General features: G+C 40.6%; 1 protein-coding gene across 4 annotated transcripts in view; it reads left to right on the forward strand.

The window, feature by feature from the left end:
• The window catches only part of usp47 (ubiquitin specific peptidase 47), a 196946-nt gene that overhangs the window by 78533 nt on the left and 98181 nt on the right, over positions 1–20232 (forward strand). The window lies entirely within an intron of this gene.

Below are 20232 nucleotides of genomic sequence, written 5' to 3' on the forward strand. Positions count from 1 at the left end.
TGAAAACTCTACACAGACAGTCATCCGAGGGTGGAACTGAACCCGGGTTCCTTGTGCTGTAAGGCAGCAGCAGTAACTGCTGTGCCTCCCAAATGTTACCTAGCAGGAAATGTAAGATTCTGTGAGATATCTACTGATGGATGGCAAAAGCTATGGAAACCTCGATGTTGAAGTCTTTCTCCTCAGGTACCATGTCCTGTCACCAAGTAAAGCTGCTTGGACTTATTCACCTGAAAATGTCAAAAATGAAACTGACAGACTTTTGTTAAGCAAGAGAAAGAAGGGCAATGAGAACCTTTTGATTAAGGTACATATTAGCTATGATTTAACTGAATAATGGAGCAGACTTCTATTCCTGCGTTTCTACATCCAGACAAAACTTTCTCCTACATTAGCAGTGTCCTAGCAGTGGTTTGCGCCTTCTCTCATAATGGTGGAACAGTAATTGTGTGAGCAGCTTGATTTAAGGTCATTTTATTAGACGTTTTGCTGCGGTTTTAAATGAAGTAGTTTCACTTCATTGTATTGGTACCATCATTTGTACTTATTTTTGTGGGCACTACTGACTAGGCTAGCATTTATTACCCATCCTAGAACCATTGCAGTCCACTTCACGTAGGCTCACCCAGGATTTTGACTTAGTAACACAGCAATTTTATTTCCAGGTCAGAATGGTGAGTAGCGTAGAGAAATTGTTGATAATGTTCCCAGGTATTTCTTGTTGTTGTTCTCTTAAATGGAAGTAGTCATGGATTGTCATACTGTACTTAACACCTTGTCTTTAACAGCTGCTTAGAGTTGCATCTTTCGCAAAAGGCTGTTTTTAGCTTTTCTTCGGGCTCTTCACAACGTGTGTACTCCTTACCAATATGACTAGATATTTACAGTTCACTTATAGGCAACTGTTTTTGTGAAATTAATTGGATGATAACCATTGGTTTAATATCCTTTGAGTGTGCACTTAGGTAATATACTCTGATCAATTTCTAGTAATTGTATTGCAACTTAATCCTCCCCTCCCCCTATAGTTTGTGTTCATCCCATATTGCCAACTGTGCCTTCAGCCACTTGAACTCAACACTTCAAAAATTTCTGTAAATCAGTCTGTGTTTTTGTATCTCCCTCTTCCTTTGTATTATTCACCTCAGCTTTTTGACCAAGCTTTAGTTGCTCTTTTCAGTTCCCTTTTGACTCATCATTAATTTCTCTCACTAAGTAGCTTTGGATGTTTCTGTGTGTTAAAGGTATTATGAATAAAAGTTACTGCTGGATATATGCTGAAATTGTCAGTCTAAGGAGTACATAATTTTGTAAATAAGTATGAATTTGATCCAGATGATGGATCTGAAACATTTGTTATTCCTACGTTTGTGTGGCTTCTAAAAGCAATGGCTTGCGTATTCTGACTTGTACATTATTGAAGCACTAAGTATTTGCCATTGTTGAATTCTTACAAATGGCCAGGTGGATGACATTTAGACAATTGTCTAATTTTGGTGGAATTCTTTTCAACTTGTGTTGATCTCTATATATCTCACTCAATGGAGATACTTTCCATTCAGAGTGAAAATGAACCAAATAATACAATCTTATAGACCTGAAGGAGGTTATTCAACCATCATGTCTGTCCCAACATGTTGAAAGGTTTCATTTAGTCCCATTTCCATTGCTCTATCCCCATGGTCTGCACATTTCCCCCTTTTTAAGCATTAATCTAACTGCCTTTTGAAAGTTACGGTTTTCATCATACTTTAAACAGATTATCAAAACAAGTTTAAAAACGAATCCTCATCTCTCTCTCTCTCGCTGTTTCTTCGCCAATTATTTAAAACTTCTGCCATTTTGTACTGACTCTTTTGCTAGTGGAAATGTTTTCTCCTTATCTATTATTTCAAATACCTTGATTATTTAGAAAACCTTATTAAATTCTCCCCAACCATTTTGTTCAAAGTTGAATTATCCGACTTCCCCAGTCTCTTTGGTACTTTGAAAACTGTGAAGTATTTTCATTTTGCAAGGCAGTTAAGGGTAGCAGAACCAAGACGGTAGATAGTAACAATCCTGTATTGATGTACCATACCATCATCAATGAACCGTACTGACTGAAAACAGCATTGATAGAAGCTGTAAGATGTAAGAGATGAATAGAGTCATGATTTTTATTGTCACTCGTGTGTGAATAGTAAAACACAGACCTCCTCTCTATAGAATCATGTTAGTTCTAACCTATATGAAAATTTTCCTTCTGTTTTGAAGTAGGCTGATTTGATCCTGTCTAGGAAGCAGTGATTTTTATTTTGAAGCCCCTCAAGGTCAGACTTGTTTCTTCTGGAAAGTGTAATTTTTTTTCACTGTAATATTCATAATGTTTGAGCATCAAGTTCTTTCAGGTCAGTTGTTGCACAGCTACTTGCAGAACAGCTCTCCACTTCACCTCGCCAATGTTCCTGACCCAGCCTAACCTCAGTTTCCTATTAGTGTGATGTTTTCTGGTTACTTGTTTTGAGGTTACCATATGCAACAAATGCTGATATTTATATAGTACCTTTTAAAGGCTGATGTGAGTACTTCACAGAAATTCAGACTGAACCCTGAGGTGAAAAGCTTGATTGGAACTCAGGGAGTACTAGAGTTTAGAACCCAAGCAGTTGGGGAAGTGATTAAAATTGGAAATATTCAAGAGGTCAGAATTAAAGAAGTGCAAAAATCTACAAAAATAATAGTGAAATGGTAATATTACAGGACACAATACAGAGGTCTGTCGTGATGGATCTGTGATGTGGAGGTGCGATTTGGAAAGGTGAGTTCAAAATCCCATCATAACCACTGGACCTAACTTAATTCATAAATCTGAAATCGGAGAGTAGTCCCAGCAATCGTGGTCATGAAGTAAGATTGTGTTTAAAGACTTCTGGTTTGCTGATATCATTTACTGAAGGAAATCTGCACCCTTGTTTTTTTTTTCTGACATGCATATCACTCCATGCCCCCATGGTTTTCTTTTAACTGTACTCTGAAATGACCTAGCAAGACGCTTACCTATATGAAACTGCTATACAAAAGAAACAAAAAAAACTGAGCAAGCCATTTTGTATTGACCAAAACACTAAAAATAACACAAACATAACCTGCCTAGTCAACACTACAACATCCTTCTTGCTAATACTGGGGGCTTGTCCCAAAATCAGCAGAAATGCTGCATAGATTAGTCAAACAGTGACCTGCTGTTGGTGTAGTTATACCTTGCAGCCAATTCCCAGATTTTTCTATCAGAATCTCAGGATATTTCCTCCCCTGATAGCTGTTCATTATCTTGGGAGGTGGTGACATAGTAGTATACGGTCAAGGCGGACTATTCCTATGCCTTTTCAGCATTGAACTGCAGCAAATCTTTTGGCATGGAAGTGAGTTAATGCATTTGAAGTTGTTCAGAGGAAGTTTACCTGCAATGAATGGGTTCTTTTAGGAGGAAAGTGTGGACAGGGCGCAGTGTGTTTCCATTAATATTTTGACGAGAGAATGATGATTTGGTTGAAATTTTAATAAGATCCTGAAAGATCTCAAAGGTTGACCTAAAAATGATGTTTACTCTTGTGGTTCAGTCCAGAACTAGTGAATGCGGTTTTAGAATTAGTGTCTCTTTGAGGACAGACGCAGGCAATAGCATGGCAAAGAATGAGATAAGACTGATAAATTAAACTGCATTTATTTCATGCAAGAGGAATAACAGGTAAGGTACGTGAACTCAGGTCTCGACCCGAAACATCAGCTTTCCTGCACTTCTGATGCTGCCTAGTCTGCTGTGTTCCTCCAGCTCCACACCGTTAACTCTGACTCCAGTATCGGCAGTTCTTACTATCGCCGAGGATTTTTGGTGTCGTTTTGGCATTACAGACTCCACGCTCTGAAAGGCTGCTTCTGTACTGCATGATCCTGTGAACATCTACAAGTCATCCACCATCCTGACTTGCAAAAATATATCACCACACCTTCATTGTCACTGGGCCACAGTCCTAGAGCTTCTAACAAGGGTGTGCATCTACATACACCAAAATACTATAGCAGTTAGTGAAGGCAGTTAACTCCCACCTTCTCAAGGGCAGCTGTGGATACGCAGAAAGTGTTGGTCCTGTCAATGAAGTTCACATCCCATAAATTAATTTAAAATGTCAAAATTTGTCTGGTTCTGCACCCATCAGAAGAATTTTTAGAACATGTTGAAGGCACTACATTTAGGTTTTTGCTTTTGTAATTGTAAAGGCACTCAACTAGCATGCAAGAGATGAGCCACAAAGAGGTGCTGTTTTCGCTGCAGTAATTTAGTTAAACCCAAACTATTCTGAGATTGATTTATTGCAGTTAGCTAATAACGTCAGTTCTCCTGTGTTTCTGCAACTAGAAATGCATTTCAGAAAAAAAAGCTTCTTTAATTTGCATGAAAATGTGACACATATTGTTGAAGTGAGAACTCTTAAGTCAACAAACGATGTACAGGTGTGTGAACTGCATCATGCTTGCTTCAGCAATATAGAACTATTATCTGTTGTTAAAAATATGCCTAATCTGATAATACTGTCAACTTCATGGTACAAGAATTAAAGCTATAAGTGAAGCTGAAATACTTCTAATGTAATGCATTGTTATTTTTAGGAAGCTTATTGAAGAAGCCTGTAGCTTTAGTGATTTGTTTGACTGTTTGAACTGGGCAAATCTACTGCTTTATACCTGTGTTATGGAGTTAAGAGAGCAGAAATACTAAACAATGTAGCAAACTTGATAATTGTGAATATTGTGTCCAATCTATAGCTGAAGCCTTACTGACATCCTGATTAGCGTCTGCAGCATAAGCTCCCTTAAAAGCAAAAGAGCAGCACACACTTAAGATGGGAGTCTCTTCTGTCTTGCTGAATCCATGATTAGAATTGGGGTCATTCTGCTTAATATCTGTTGGGAGTTAGAGTAATGGAACTACAGCGCTGGAATCTGGATGATTTAGCAGTAAAGGAAAAACACCTAGATGGATATGTGAAACACAGACTCTTTTTCAGTGGAAGGCATACATTGGTTGCAATTATTTTCTCAAGTGATCTTTTCTGCATTGTAGTTAATGCTGTGAATTAAGAGATGCAATAATTTCAGACTGGTGTTTGTGTATGATTCAGCAAGAAGCTAATCTGCCAATACCACTAATCCACTTCAGACAGAAGTATTTACAGTTCAAGTTGCTTTCAGAACTGCATATGTGAAACCTGCTCAGGGAGATGTAACTAAGTGATCTATAATTCATATGGAGGCCAAAAAAAAGGATTTGAATGGAAAACATTTTTTCAAGTATGAAATATCTACTGGTTACAAGTGACCCCAATGGTCTCCATTAGAATCCTGTAGAATTTGAGTAGGGGGACATTCATTGGGCTACTTGCAGGTTGCCAGTGGTGGGAGATCTGAAAATTGGAAGAAACCATCAAATTCTGATGTGCAAAAATTGAGAGACCTGAGTTGGGGAAATATGGAAAATGTTTGGGAATATTTAACTAATTTGGTGGGATTCTTTGAGGACATTACTTGCATGGTGGACACTGGGGAACTTGTGGACATGGTGTATCTGGGTTTCCAGAAAGCATTTGACAAGGTGCCACACCAAAGGCTGCTACAGAAGATAAAGTTGCACGGTATTACAGGTAATGTATTGACATGGATAGAGGATTGGTTGACCAGTAGAAAGCAAAGAGTAGGTGTAAATTGGTGTTTTTCTGGTTGGCGATCAGTGGCTAGTGGTGTGCTTCAGGGAGTAGTGTTGGGACTGTTTTTAAGGCAAGGCTGGTTTAAATTTTTGTAAGGTAAAGGAATGAAGGGTTATGGTGAATGGGTGGTTAAGTTGAGCTGAGTCTCAAAGATCAGCCATGATCTTATTAAGTGGTGGGGCAGGCTCGAGGGGTCAGACGGCCTACTCCTGCTCCTAGTTCTTATGTTCTTATTTCATGGTTTTTTGCTCACTTAATGTCGAAGGAGTTTATAGTGTATCTGAGATGGTTTTTAGAATTATCTCATAAAACCTACTGAAGTATTGTATTCTTTTGGAACAGTTACTCAATGGGTATAATCCTGGAATTTCAAAACGTACTTGAAAGCATTACCAAAAGTTTAACACTGTTAGTGCTCATTGGCAATGGCTACTTTCATCAATAGTCTGCTTTGAATCCCCTGATATGCAGTTTACTCTTAGTAATATTAAATACTGTTCCAACAGTGTAGAAAATGCTGATGATAATTCTCATTTCTAGTTGATTAGTGTATAGGTGATTAATAACTAGTCCTGGTCTCTGGATGTTAAGTGAGTGGGCCAGTATATGAGAGATTATTGTGGCTACATACAAGCAAATGAATGACCTTGAATAAAGATGAAAATCAATGGGATATAATTTATTATCCACCAAAAAAATTTCTAAGCAAAAACTGAATGAACTGCAGATGCTGTAAAGCAGGAACAAAAACAAAGTTCTTGGAAAAGCTCAGCTGATCTGGCAGAATCTGTGAAATAGAGATCGAAGTTAACGTTTTGGGCCCGATGACCCTTCCTCAGTTCTGCTAAGTTCCTAAGCAACTTTTGAGACTGGCATCTGCAAGCTAGAGAAGTGTTGAAGCTTGAGGCAGGTTATTTTGATGTACCCAACTCTTATTCATCAAAACTATAATTGCTTTGAAGAAGAGTGACTTGTTTTCATTGGCTCTGTTAGGAGTGTTGTTCGCTCTTTAAAACAAGAAAGATACGGATAACTTAAATGCACGTTGGGCATTGAATTTGCCTCTTGGAACTGGAGAACAGACGTGATTAGGACTTCAATTAACATTTGCCTATTATGTTTTAGATAAGAGTTTTGCCATGATTAATTTTTTTGATTAGCCATCCCCTTTTGTTAAATGTACATGGTGCAAGCTGCTTATAGTCATCTCATCTGCTCTGATTGGATTCATTTTGTTTACAAATGTTTGTTGCAAATGGAAAACTTTATTTGACCGATGGTTCCAACATGTATACTGTAAGAAAAACCAAGTTGCTGGAAAAGCTCAACAGGTCTGGCAGCATCTGTGAAGGAAAAAAACAGTTAATGTTTCAGGTCCTGTGACCCTTCTTCTGAACTGATGGTAGCTGGGAAAATGTCAGTTTATATGCAGAAAATAGGGAGTAGGTGGAGTAGGAAGTAAATGATCAGATAGAGCTCAAAGGCAGTTGGACAGACAGAGGAGTTGCTAATGATCAGGCTGGGTGGGTGAATAGTTGGTAATGGGGACCGTTGGTGACTAACAATAGGGATATTCCGCTTGGGAACCCTGCAGCCCAATGGCATCACTGTGGACTTCAGCTTCAAAATCTCCCCTTCCCCACCGCCTCCCAAAACCAGCCCAGTTCGTCCCCTCCCCCCACTGCACCACACAACCGGCCCAGCTCTTCCCCTCCACCCACTGCATCCCAAAACCAGTCCAACCTGTCTCTGCCTCCCTAACCTGTTCTTCCTCTTACCCATCCCTTCCTCCCACCCCAAGCTTCACCTCCATCTCCTACCTACTAACCTCATCCCACCTCCTTGACCTGGCCGTCTTCCCTGGACTGACCTATCCCCTCCCTACCTCCCCACCTATACTCTCCTCTCCACCTATCTTCTTTTTTCTCCATCTTCAGTCCGCCTCCCCCTCTCTCCCTATTTATTCCAGAACCCTCACCCCATCCCCCTCTCTGATGAAGGGTCTAGGCCCGAAACGTCAGCTTTTGTGCTCCTGAGATGCTGCTGAGCTTGCTGTGTTCATCCAGCCTCACATTTTATTATCTGTGAGTAATGGCAGGCTATGTGGTAACAAGGCCTGGTGTGTAGGGTAGGGGACTGGAACATGGAAGAGTTTAGGCCCTAAAATAATTGAACTCAATATTGAGCGTGGATGTCTGCAGCAGAAAATGAGGTATTGTTCCTCCAGCTTGCGTTGAGCTTCGCTGGAACACTGCAGCAAGCCAGAGACACACATGTTGGCCAGGGAGCAGGATGGTGCGTTAAAGTGGCAGGCAACAAGTAGTTCAGGGTCTTTTTTGCGAGCAGAACATAGATGTTCTGCAAAACGGTTGCCAGGTCTACGCTTTGTTTCCTCAATGTAGAGGAGACCATATTGTGAGCAGCGAGTGCAGTAGACTAGATTCTGGGAAGTGCAGGTGAAGTGTTGCTTCACCTGGAAGGTATGTTTGGGCCCTTGGAGGTAAATGGGCAGATGTTACATTTTCACTGGTTACAGGGGAAGGTGCTGTAGGGCGTGGGGAGATGTTTGGGCTGAAGAAGTGTGGATCACGATGTCCTGGAGGGAACAGTCCCTGCGGAAGGCAGTTAGTGGGGTGAGGGGAATATGTGTCTGTCGGTGGCATCTTACTCGAGGTGGCGGAAACGGCGCCTGATGATCTTCTGGATGTGGATGCTGGTGGGATGGTAGGTGAGGATAAGGGGAACTCTATATCGCTGATATGGGATGGAAGAGAACGGATGAGGGTGAAAGTGCGGGAGATGGGTCGGACCTGGTTGAGGGCCCTGTTGACAACAGAGATAGGGAATTCTCGGTTGAGGAAGAAGGTGGATGTTTCGCAGGTTCCCAAATCTTAGTTGGCCTTATCTGAACATGTGCGATGGGGACAGAGGAATTGGGATGGAGTCTTTATAGGAAGCAGGGTGTGAGGGTGTATAGTTCTGATAGCTGTGGGAATCAGTGGGTTTGTAATGGATTTTAGTAGCCAGTTTATCCTTAGAAATGGAAACAAAAATGTTCAGGAAAGGTAGGGAGGAGTCAGAGATAGACCAGGTGAAAGTGAGGGCAGGGTGGAAATTGGAGGCGAAACTGAAATTTCCCAATTTCAGATGAGAGAGGGAAGCAGCCCCAATGATTTCATCAATGTATTGGAGTGTACTACTAGTGACTTAGGTTTTTTGGCACACAACAGAAGAAATTTAGGTCAAAAGACTAATAGAGAATTTTCAAAAAAGCTGCCATGGGATTCTAACTCCATATAGCCAACAAACACTTTTGCGCTATTCCCAATTAAAATTGATTTTGGGAATTATTTTCACTTGTCTGAGTATGCGCTAATGGAAATTGATGCCACATACCTCACATTGTGGTCTTTTTTGAATCCTATGTCCTTAACAATGAACAAAACCAACAAAAGTGATCTCGACTTGCATTTCGGTAGTTCTTTTCACAATTATAGGATGTCCCAAAACAATTTACAGACCAGGATTTATACTGATGATTAAATGGTGTGGATCACTTGATAGTATGAGGGGAATTGCTTCAAGAGCTACAGCATGATGCATGTCAGGTCAGTCTAAAAGCAGTAAACAATTCAAGTCTGGAAGAGCCTCCAAACCAAATTGAACTTTAGTGAGCATATTTGCAATGGAAAAAATATCCTAATTTCAACCTAGTTTGCTTTTATAAATTGTGTAAATGCTATTTTGGTTGTGCGTAAGTGATCTCCTTTCACCAGTAAACTTATTGTGGCTGACTGTCTGAACTACCGAATGTTGTTGGTATATTTATATTCCCAACAATGTGGAGAAGGCAGCACTATGTGACAAAAGTTTTGTGTTAAAAATTTATTTCCCCAATAAATTTGTTTTTCTTAAATTATGTAAGCATTTCTTAGCTGCTTAATATACAGATCTTAGAGATTTGTAGATTATGACTAGGGAAGGGTAGGGTAAGTTCCTATCGTTAGGTGAAGAATTTTCAAGTGCAAACCCCTTTGCCAAATAGAATTGTTTCAATTTGGAAGCATGCATACTCTAAGCTAATAGGGCTTTCTCAATAAAAACTGAAAGAACTGTGAATATTGTAAATCGGAAACAAAACCAGAAATTTCTGGAAAAGCTCATCAAGTCTACCAGCATCTTTGAAGAAAAAAATCAGTTAATTTTTCGGGTCTGGTGACCCTCCAGGCTCACTGGACCTGAAACATTAACTCTGATTTCTCTGCACAGATGCTGCTCGACTTGAGCTTTTCCAGCAATTTCTGGTTTTGTTTAGGCTGCTTCAATCTAGAGATTAAATTTTGAAGAACAGTCCAGATTCCGGTGCTATGTTCTTTTGCATATTGCCACTTATTTTTCATATTTCACTTTGCTTATTCTGTTTATCCTGATCTCAATCACTTGTATGAATTTGTAGTAAACATACCTTACATGGATCTAAATTGAGCAAAAAACACAATAGGTATCAGAAATATGGAAGTCAAACTGGGAATTTAACGGGAAAAGCTTGGCATCTTTGACACCTTCCCCTACCCACAAGAGCTAAAGTTGTTTGATCTGAAAAGTTAATATTACTTAACAGATGTTCTTTGACATAATCCCTCCCCAAACTATTCAGATTTTTGTTTTAGTTTGGTAATTCCATGTTGTTTGTAACACTCAGTTTTCCATTGTTAGCATTTCTGTCCTCCCTTCCAAATCATTATCGACATTGTTTACAATGAAGGCTTTAACACATCACTAAACTTTTTTTTCCCCAATCTAATGAGTTTGGACCAAGTGAGGTGTTTTGTTTTGCCGAGGATGGAGGAGAGTTTGGGGTGGGGGGGCGCGGGGTGTGTGAAAACTTAGATCTGTACAAGCAGATAACATTTAGACACATAGAAATTTCAAATATCCTTTGGTATTTCTATGTCAGTGTAAATGTATGGTGCAATAATGACATCCTCTATCTTGTGCTGGTGTTGTTGGACATTCACTGTGGTCAATGTATTTCTAGTTCAGCAGAGGTAATTTTCATTATGAATGTAGAGATAAAGTTTGTAGTGAAAGTTCATGGAGTCCACACAGATATTTGAAATCTTTTAGGAACTAAAGTAGGCCTTTGAGCTGTTTAAGCCTCTTTTACCATTCATAGAGTCATACAGCACGGAAGCAATCCATACCAACTATGTTCCCAAACTAAACTAGTCCCACTTGCTTACATTTGGCCTGTATCCCTCCAAACCTTTCCTATTCGTGCACAAATTGTCCAAATATCTTTTAAATGTTGTAACTGTACCTGCATCTACCACTTCCTCTGGCAGTTTGTTCCACACAAACCTAACGCATGAACCATTCTCTTTGTGAATTGTAGAGCAAAAGGGTCTATTTTGTATAATCTATCCTCATAACTTAACCCCTGCAGTCCAGCAAAGACTCTTGAGGTGCAGAGGTAGAATCCCTCCTGCTGCAACTAGCGACCCAGATTCAAGTCCCACCCGCTCCAGAGGTGTGTAATAACCTCTCTAAACAGGTTGATTAGAAAAATAGATTAAATGTTTTAAAAAAACCCTGAAGTCCAGATATCATTCTTGTAAATCTATATTGTAGTCCCTCCATGGCCAATTTTGCTCTTCCTAAGGGGTGCCCAGATCTACTTCTCTGAAGTGGGGTCTAACCATGGCTTTGTGTAACTGCAGAATGTTTTCTGCATTCTTATATCCCAGCCCTATAGATATAAAGGCCAGCAATCCATTAACTTGCTTCATTATTTTCTGCACCTGTTTGTGATGTAATGTTTTAAATATAGGCAGCTGGGCTGAAGGGGTGGGGTTGCCTAATTAGCGTGAAATGAAATTAAATCTGTAGGAAGAAACGAAGTAGGATCAGATGGTGTAGAATCTGTGTGGGTGGAATTGAGGAACCGCAAAGGTAAAAAATAATAGTTGAAGTTGTATGCAGGCCTCCAAGAAGTGGTCAGGAGCTGGGGCTCGAGATAAACCAGGAGATAGATAAGGTGTGTAAGAAAGGCAAAGTCACAGTGATCATGGGGGATTTTAATATGCAGGAAGACTGGGAAAATCATGTTGGTAGTGGATTGCAAGAAAAGGAGTTTGTGGAATATCTACAAGATGGCTTTTGGAGCAGCTCGTGGTGGAATCCACAAGGGAACAGGCAATACTGAATTTAGTGTTGTGCAATGAAGCAGACTTGATAGAGCTTAAGGTAAAGGAACCCTTAGGAGGCAGTGATCATAAGAGAATTTATGCTGCAATTTGAGAGGGAGAAGAGAGTTAGAGGTTACGGTATTACAGCCGAATAAAAGCAACTACATAGGTGTGAGGGAGCAGCTGGGCAGAATTGACTGGAAGTGGAGCCTTGCAGGAAAGACAGTGGAACAGCAATGACAGGCTTTTCTGGGAGTAATTCAGAAGACACAGCAAAATTTCATTCCTAGAGAAAAGAAGCATGGTACAGGGAGGATGTGGCATCCATGGCTGACCAAGGAAGTCAGGAATAGCATGAAAGCATATGACGTGGCAAAGGGCAGTGGGAAACCAGAGGATTGGGAAGTATACGAAGGCCAACAAAAAAAAGAAATAGAGGGAGAAGATTACATATGAGGGTAAGCTAGCCAGTAATATGAATGAAGACTGAGTTTCTTCAGATATATAAAGGGCAAAAGAGAGGCAAAAGTGGATATTGGACCACAGGAAAATGACGGTGGAGAGATAGTAGTGGGGAGCAAGGAAATGGCTGAGGTACTTAATAATTACTTTGTCAGTCTTCACGGTGGAAGGCACGAGTAATCTCCCAAAAATTCGAGAGAGTTGGGGCAGAGGTGAGTATGGTGGCCATTACCAAGGAAAAGGTGCTAGTAAAACTGATTGGCCTGAAGGTGGACAAATCAACTAGACCAGATGGACTACACCCCAGAGTTCTAAAGGAGATAGCTGAAGAGATAGTGGAAGCGTTAGTGGTAACCTTTCAGGAATTGCTAGAGTCAGGGAGGGTCCCAGAGGACTGGAAAATTGCTAACGTGACACCCCTGTTTAAAAAGGGAGTAAGGCAAAAGACAGGAAATTACAGGCTGATTAGCCTAACCTCTATTGTGGGTAAGATCTTAGAGTCCATTGTAATGGATGAGATTTCTGAATGTTTGGAAGTGTATGGTAAAGTAGGGCAAAGTCAGCATGGTTTCAGTGAGGGGAGGTCATGCCTGACAAATCTGCTAGCATTCTTTGAGGAAGTAACGAGCAGTGTAGACCAAGGAGAGCCAATGGATGTTATCTACCTGGATATCAAGAAGGCCTTTGATAAGGTGCTGCACAAGAGACTGCTGAGTAAGATAAGGGCCCATGGTGTTAGAGGCAAGATGCTAGCATGGATAGAAGACTGGCTGTCTGGCAAAAAGCAGAGAGTGGGGATAAAAGGGTCTTTCTCAGGATGGCAGCCAGAGATAAGTGGTGTTCTTCAGGGGTCAGTGTGGGGACCACAAGTTTTCATTTCATACATTAATGATCTAGATGAAGGAACTGTGGGCATTCTGGCTAAGTTTGCAGACAATACAAACTAGGTAGAGGGACAGGTTGTATTGAGGAGGCGGGGAGGCTGCAGAACGATTTGGACAAGTTAGGAGAGTGGGCAAAGAAGTGGCAGATGGTGTACAATGTGCAAAACTGTGAGGTCATGCACTTTCGTAAAAAGAATAAAAGCATGGACTATTTTCCAAATGGGGAGAAAATTCAGAAGTCTGAAATGCTAAGGAGACTTGGGAGTTCTAGTCTAGGATTCTCGCAAGGTAAACTTGCGAGTTGAGTCAGTAGTCATTGGCATTTATTTTGAGAGGACTTGAATATAAAAGCAGGGATGCACTGCTGAGGCTTTATAAGGCTCTGGTGAGGCCACATTTGGAGTATTGTGTGCAGTTTTGAGCCCCATTTCTCTGGAAGGATGTACTGGCCCTGAAGCAGGTTCAGAGGAGGTTTACAAGAATGGTCCCAGGAATGGAAAGCTTAACATATGAGGACTCTGGAACTATACTTATTGGAGTTTAGAAAGATTAGGGGGGAATCTAATTGTAACTTAAAGAACGCTGAAAGGCCTGGACAGAGTGAATGTTGGGAAGGTGCTTCCATTGGTAGGAGAGTCTAGCACCCCAGGGCACAGCCTTAAAGTAAAGGGAAGACCTTTTAGAACAGAGATAAGGAGAAATTTCTTCAGCCACAGAGTGGTGAATCTATGGAATTCACTGCCACAGGAGGCTCTGGAGGCCAGGTCATAGAGTATATTTAAGAATGAGATAGATAGGTTCTTGATCATCAAGGAGATCAAGGGTTATGGGGAGTAGCAGGAGAACGGTGTTGAGAAACTTATCAGCCATGATTGAATGGCAGAGCAGAGTCGATGGAATGAATGGCCTAATTTCTGCTCCTGTGTCTTATACTGTTATAGCCCTAGCCTTTGCTACACACAGTCATAGATTATAGAATCTGGCACTTCAGATCTGCCTCCAGGGACTTTTGTGCAGCACCTGTTACTGTTTTAAAACTGTTCCCCAGTTCCAGACATACAATCTCCACTGAGTGCTTTCCCCTCATTACATCCTGCCTCACCAATGAAGTAGTTTTCTTTCTAATCAGTCTGGCTACTTCACCTTCTTTGTCATTTTCCCTCTCTGTCCTGTTAACTTTATAACCTAGTAAATTTAATTCACAGTCCCAATCATCCTGCAGCCATGAGTAGTAAACTCACCAAGTTTGAAGCCATTTAAATGACCATTGGATAAACGTAGGGATAATAATGGGATAGTGTAGATTAGATGGGCTTCAGTTTGGTTTCACAGGTCAACGCCATATTGAGGACCGAAGGGCCTGTACTGCGCTGTCGTGTTCTGTGTCTCAGTAATGGTTACGATATTGTAATTTCCAATTTGTCTTTGTGCTTGTATCTCCTTTGAATTTATTCCTTACACTACATGCATTCATATATAGAATCCTTATGCAAGCCACAAACTAATCTTTCAGAAACTCCTATCTGTCTTCTGAACCACTCTTAGTTTTCGATTAAGAAGTCTTCCATCCTTGAAACATTGGTTTCCTCCTTTTTCTCCTATATTTCTTTATCATTAGTTTGATCATTTCTTTGGGATGTATTACTTGGTGTTTAGGTCCCTTTTAAATGTTAACTTGCTGTTTATATCTCAATTTTCTGCTCATTTTACAAAAAAAGCTGTCCTGTATTTCAGAGTCCTGGTTGTATTAGCTTCCTCCTGTGACGTCTAGCCTTTGTCATCAGTCAGGAAATGGCTATCCCAAAAGGAGAATTTAACTCTCTCCCATTTGTGTTAAATAACATTAACATTGCTGAATTCTCCACCAACCAGGTGGTTACTTTTGACCAGAAACTTAACAGGGCCAGCCACATAAATACTGTGATTGTAATATCTTGTCACAAGTTATGAATTCTATGTTAATTTGCCTTCTATCTCTTCAAAACCTGTCCATCATCCCCAAAGCAGCCCAGGAGTCTAATTGAACAGTTTATACTTACCTGAATGAGTGCAGCTCCAGCAATACCCTCAAGGCTCTGTGTCATACAGAAAAAGCAGCTGCTTGATTTCCCAAACTTCAGACCCACAGCCATGTGGTTGACTCTTAACTGCCCTTTGGGATGGGTAATAAGTGCTGCTCTGGCTAGTGACATCCTCGTCCTGTAAATAAATAAATAAATAACCACCTGCAAGCTTTCCATACCATCCTGATTTGAAACTGTATCATGGTTCCTTCACTGCTGATGTAAAAATCAGGAACTCCTTTTGAAAATTCGTTCAGTGAGCCTGTGCCATCTGGACTGTGATTCAAGAAGGTGACTCATCACCACTTTCTCATGAGTAATTAGGGGTGGGTAACAATTGTTGACCTTACCAGTGAGGCTGTCATCCCATTAAAGAACACGAAAAAGACTTTTATTAATCAGTTCTGAGGAAGGGTCACCAGATCCAAAATGTTAGCTCTGATTTTCTCTTCAGGTCTGGCAGCATCTGTGAGCTTTTACAGCAACTCCTGTTTTTGTTCTTGATTTACAGCATCCACAGTTCTTTCAGTTCTTATTTTGTTAATCTAACCTGACCAATCATTGATAGTAAGACCAAAGCAAAATACTATGAATGCTGGAAATCTGAAATTAAAAACAACAATAAAAAAATTGGAACTACTCAGCTGGGGCGGTGTCTTTGGAGAAAAGCAGAGTTAACATTTCAGGTTGATGGCCTTTCCAAAGATGATGTTCTGAGGTGTAATTTTCTATAATTTTGTATGAAACTTGAGGATCTGGGCTGTTGAGGTCACAGTTTTGGAAGATACTGTCAGAGGATGCTTAGTGAGTTGCTGGAGTGCAACTTATTGATAGTATATACTGCTTTTGTAGCATCACTTGGGCTATTTCTGGTGAAGATGGGACTTGTGTAAGTGGGACAGTCTGCATCTGAACCAGATTGGGACCAGCATCCTGTGGATGTGTTTGCTAATGCTGCTGGGAGGAATTTAAACTTGTTCGGCAGGGGAGGTGACACAACATGCTTCAGTGAGGGAACGAAGGCAGAGGTGAGGCTGGATGGCTTCTACTTAAATGCTAGGAGTATGATGGGTAAGAGAGATGAGTTAAGGGTATGGATTGACACATGGAATTGCGATGATTTTGCCATCACTCAGATCTGGTTGAGGGAGGGCCAGAACTGACAACTCAAGACATCAGAGTATGTAATCTTCAGGCTGGACAGGAGAATGTATAGAAGAGGTGGTGGTGGTGTCACATTTATTAATTAGAGTCGCTTGTTACAGTGAGGGATTTTGGAAGGATCTTCAATAAAATTTTGGGGTTAAGCTTAAAAAGGCACAATGACCATACTGCTGGGTGTGTATGGTAGTTCTCCAGTCAGTCAGCAGATAATGGAGAAGCCGATCATGGTAATTGAAGGTTCCTAAAAACAGTAGGGTAGTTTATATTTGGGACCTTCAGCTTCTGTGAGATTAATAGGAATAGTCATTGTGTAAGAGGTTTAAAGGGCAGATTTCTTAGTATATCCAGAAGAGCTGTTAATATATAAGCATGTGGATGGTCCAGCAAGGAGCATTGCAGTGCTGGACTTAATTCTGGGGAACAAAGCTGGACTGGTGTTCAAGGTGACAGTGGGAAAGCATTTTATTATTGGCAACTGCAACAGTACGTTGTAAGTTTGTTTTGGAAATGGAGAAAGACCATCTGAAGAAAAGGTTTTTGGACTGGAGGAATGCAGATTTTACTAATCTAAAGTAGGATCTAGGAACAGCTACTCCTGGATAAATCTGCAAGCGAACATTCAGAGCTATTCAATATGGAATTGGTGAGAGTACCAGCCCAATATGCTCCCTGTAGGAGGACGTCTTGGAGCAACAAGCACAGAGAATCTGGGATGTCAGTGAATATTCCAGACTGGATAGAAAGGGAAAGAGGTCAACAGATACAAAGGGAGCAAATCAGTGTAGACCCTAGCGTAGTATAAGAAGTGTGGAAGAGGGCGGGGACTTCAAATAATTAGAAAAGCAAAGAGTGAGCATCAAAAAATACTGGCAGATTGTCTTGTCATTCTCAAATCTTTCCATGAGTATCAAGAGGAGGAGGGTAACCAGGGAAAGAGTAGGGCCCCTCAGGGACTAAGAGGAAAATATGTGTGGAGCTGGAGGACAATGGTAGGGTGTTAAGAGTACTTCACATCTGTCATCACTTTGGAAAAAGATGATGTAGATCCAGAATTCAGTGACCGTGAGATTCATGAGCAGTTTGACATGAGGAGCAAGGAGGTTCTGGCAGGCTTAAAAGTAGACGCCTCTAGGTGCGGATTATTAAGGACCAGGCTTTTGTGGGAGATCAGGATGGAAGTTACATGGCTCTGACATTTTTTTATTTCTCTCTGGCCACAAGGTTAGCCCAGAGGACTGGAGTATAACTAATGTGGCTCCACTTTTCAAGAAGGGTGGTAAAGATAAACTAGAGAAATACAAACCAATGATTCTCATCAGTGTTGGGGAAACAGTTGAGGAAATTCAGAAAGATAATTAATCTCCACCTGGAGCAGCATGGTTTGGTCAGGGAATTGTCAGAGGGCTGTCACTCGTTACAAATTTCACTGAATTTTTTGATAAGTGACAAGGAGATGACAGTAGTGCAGTTGATGAAATACATACGGATTGCAATCAGACTTTTAACAAGTCCAATATGGGAGACTGATAAAGAAGGTAAAAGCACCTGGGATTCGGAGTAACTGCACAAGTTGGATCTCTGGTTACAAGTTGGTCAGAGAGAGAAGACAGTGGTAGAAGTCTGTGAGACTGGAGACCGGTTTGCGGTGGTGCACCACGGGGATCAATGCTGGGTCAGTTGTTGTTCATGATCTAAAACATACAGACGATAATATGAGGGGGGGGGGGGGGGGGTGGGGGCAATAAATTTCTGGATGACATGAAGATTGGCCCGGTGATTGACAGTGCAGAAGATGATCTTGGGGTTCAGGTGGATAAGGAAAAAGGGCAATAGGATACTTGATGAATAACAGTATGCTAGGAAGCTCAAAGGAGCAGAGGAGTTTTGGGGTTCTTGCCCACAGATCTCTGAAGGACAGGTTAAGAAAGCATAAGAGACGCTTGCCTTTATCATTTGTGGCATAGATTACAAAAGCAGGGAGCTTATTTGGAGTTGACCTTGGTGAGATCACAGCTGAATTATTCTGGGCAGTTCTGATCACTGCGCCATAGAAAGGATGTAATTGCACTGGAAGTGCTGTTGAGATTCACCAGGATGTAGCTATGAAAAAAGGCTCAATAAGCTCGAGTTTTCTTTGAAACAGAGAAATCTGAGCAGAGACCTGATTGAGCTGTATAAGATTGAGGGGCATGGACAGCATGGATAGAAAGCGCTTTTTCCCCGAGTTGAAGGCTCAGTAACAAAGTATAATTTTCAGGTGAAAGGCGGGAAGTTAGGAGGGGATTTGAGGAAAAACATTTTCACCTTGGGGTGCTGGTACTGCCTAGTAGGGTAGTCAAGGTGGGAAACCTCAGCCTTTTAAAAAGTACTTGGATGAGCACATGAAATGTCATAACATTCAAGGCAATGGGCCAAGTGCTGGATAATGGAACTGGCAGCACAGACTTGATGGGCTGAAAACCTACTTCTCTAACTGGTTTCAGTGATTTTATGATTGAGGTGTACTGCCTGACTCTGTATTTTGAGCATTTTGTTTTTACCTCCGCCATTGACAATGACTTCTGCAACTTGAGTAGCCTTAGTAGGAGTATTGAGGAAAGCATTCCTGCATGCAGATCCTGAATCCCTTATTCAAATTAACTTTTAAAGTTATCGACAAATTTTCCATTAACCGACAGCCACCTAAAAGCGTGACCGCAGTGTGCAAAATGGTTGAGAGTGGCACTTGAATGTGGTATGTGAGCATCCTGTGAAGCTGTCCTAAGTCAGCTGAATAGATTAGTTCATAACAGCTTTGAAATTGGAAAGAGTACTTGCAAGTTTTTAGTTTTATCCTAAATCAGTATTAAAAACTGGTAATTCTGACCTTTCATATGAAATTTGGTTTTATATTCAGTTGTAGGAAGAGAATGGCAAATTTTTTAAAGAATCCTTTGATACCAGTAACATTGTTAAGGTAGTTCTTTATCGGTGACAGAGCACCTGACACTTTGTAACCTAACATGCAGCCTCACTGAAAAGGGGTTTTAGTTCATTTGTGGACATTACAAGTTGTGAACTGTCGGCTTTCATCCCGAGTTTATGGATTCAAATTGTGCAAATGCAATCCATACTTGATTCCGTAACTATCAGCTCCATGGTACAATTTGACAAGTCAAATACTGTGAAATCCATGTTAAATTTCATTCCCTACTTTCAGACTCGTGCTTGTGAAGAGGGATGAAACAAAAAAGAGCATTGAAATATTGCAGGTGCATAGATTTGTTTTTGCATGCTTTATTTGAAAGTTAAATATAGATTCACAGTCTGAACAGTTGGGTTGCCATTAAATTTGATCTAAGAACTTTCAATAGAAACAAGACAATTAAGTTCTCAAATTTTTGATACACAGCTTTTACAACTTCAGAGAGACATATACTTTTATACTTGGTGTTGACAAATAACAATCTGTAATTTATGAAACAATTCTAATTGTCATTTGTTTGACCATTTCTTGTCCTTATTTATTGTTTCCAGGGTTTTAACTTGTGTGTTGATTTCATTGACTTTGTTTTGATAACCAGAATAAATTACAAGGTTAATTATTTTGCTGTTGAATGAGTTTTAATTAAGGCAGTCTAGTGCGGCAGAAGCTTCATCTTTACAAAAGGGGCTGAATCATCCATTTTTTTGCAATAACTTGACTTTAAGAAATTGCACTGTGCTATGTACTCTTTACTTTCTTTTA

Source organism: Stegostoma tigrinum, chromosome 17 (assembly GCF_030684315.1).
Source record: "Stegostoma tigrinum isolate sSteTig4 chromosome 17, sSteTig4.hap1, whole genome shotgun sequence".
Taxonomy (NCBI): Eukaryota; Metazoa; Chordata; class Chondrichthyes; order Orectolobiformes; family Stegostomatidae; genus Stegostoma; species Stegostoma tigrinum.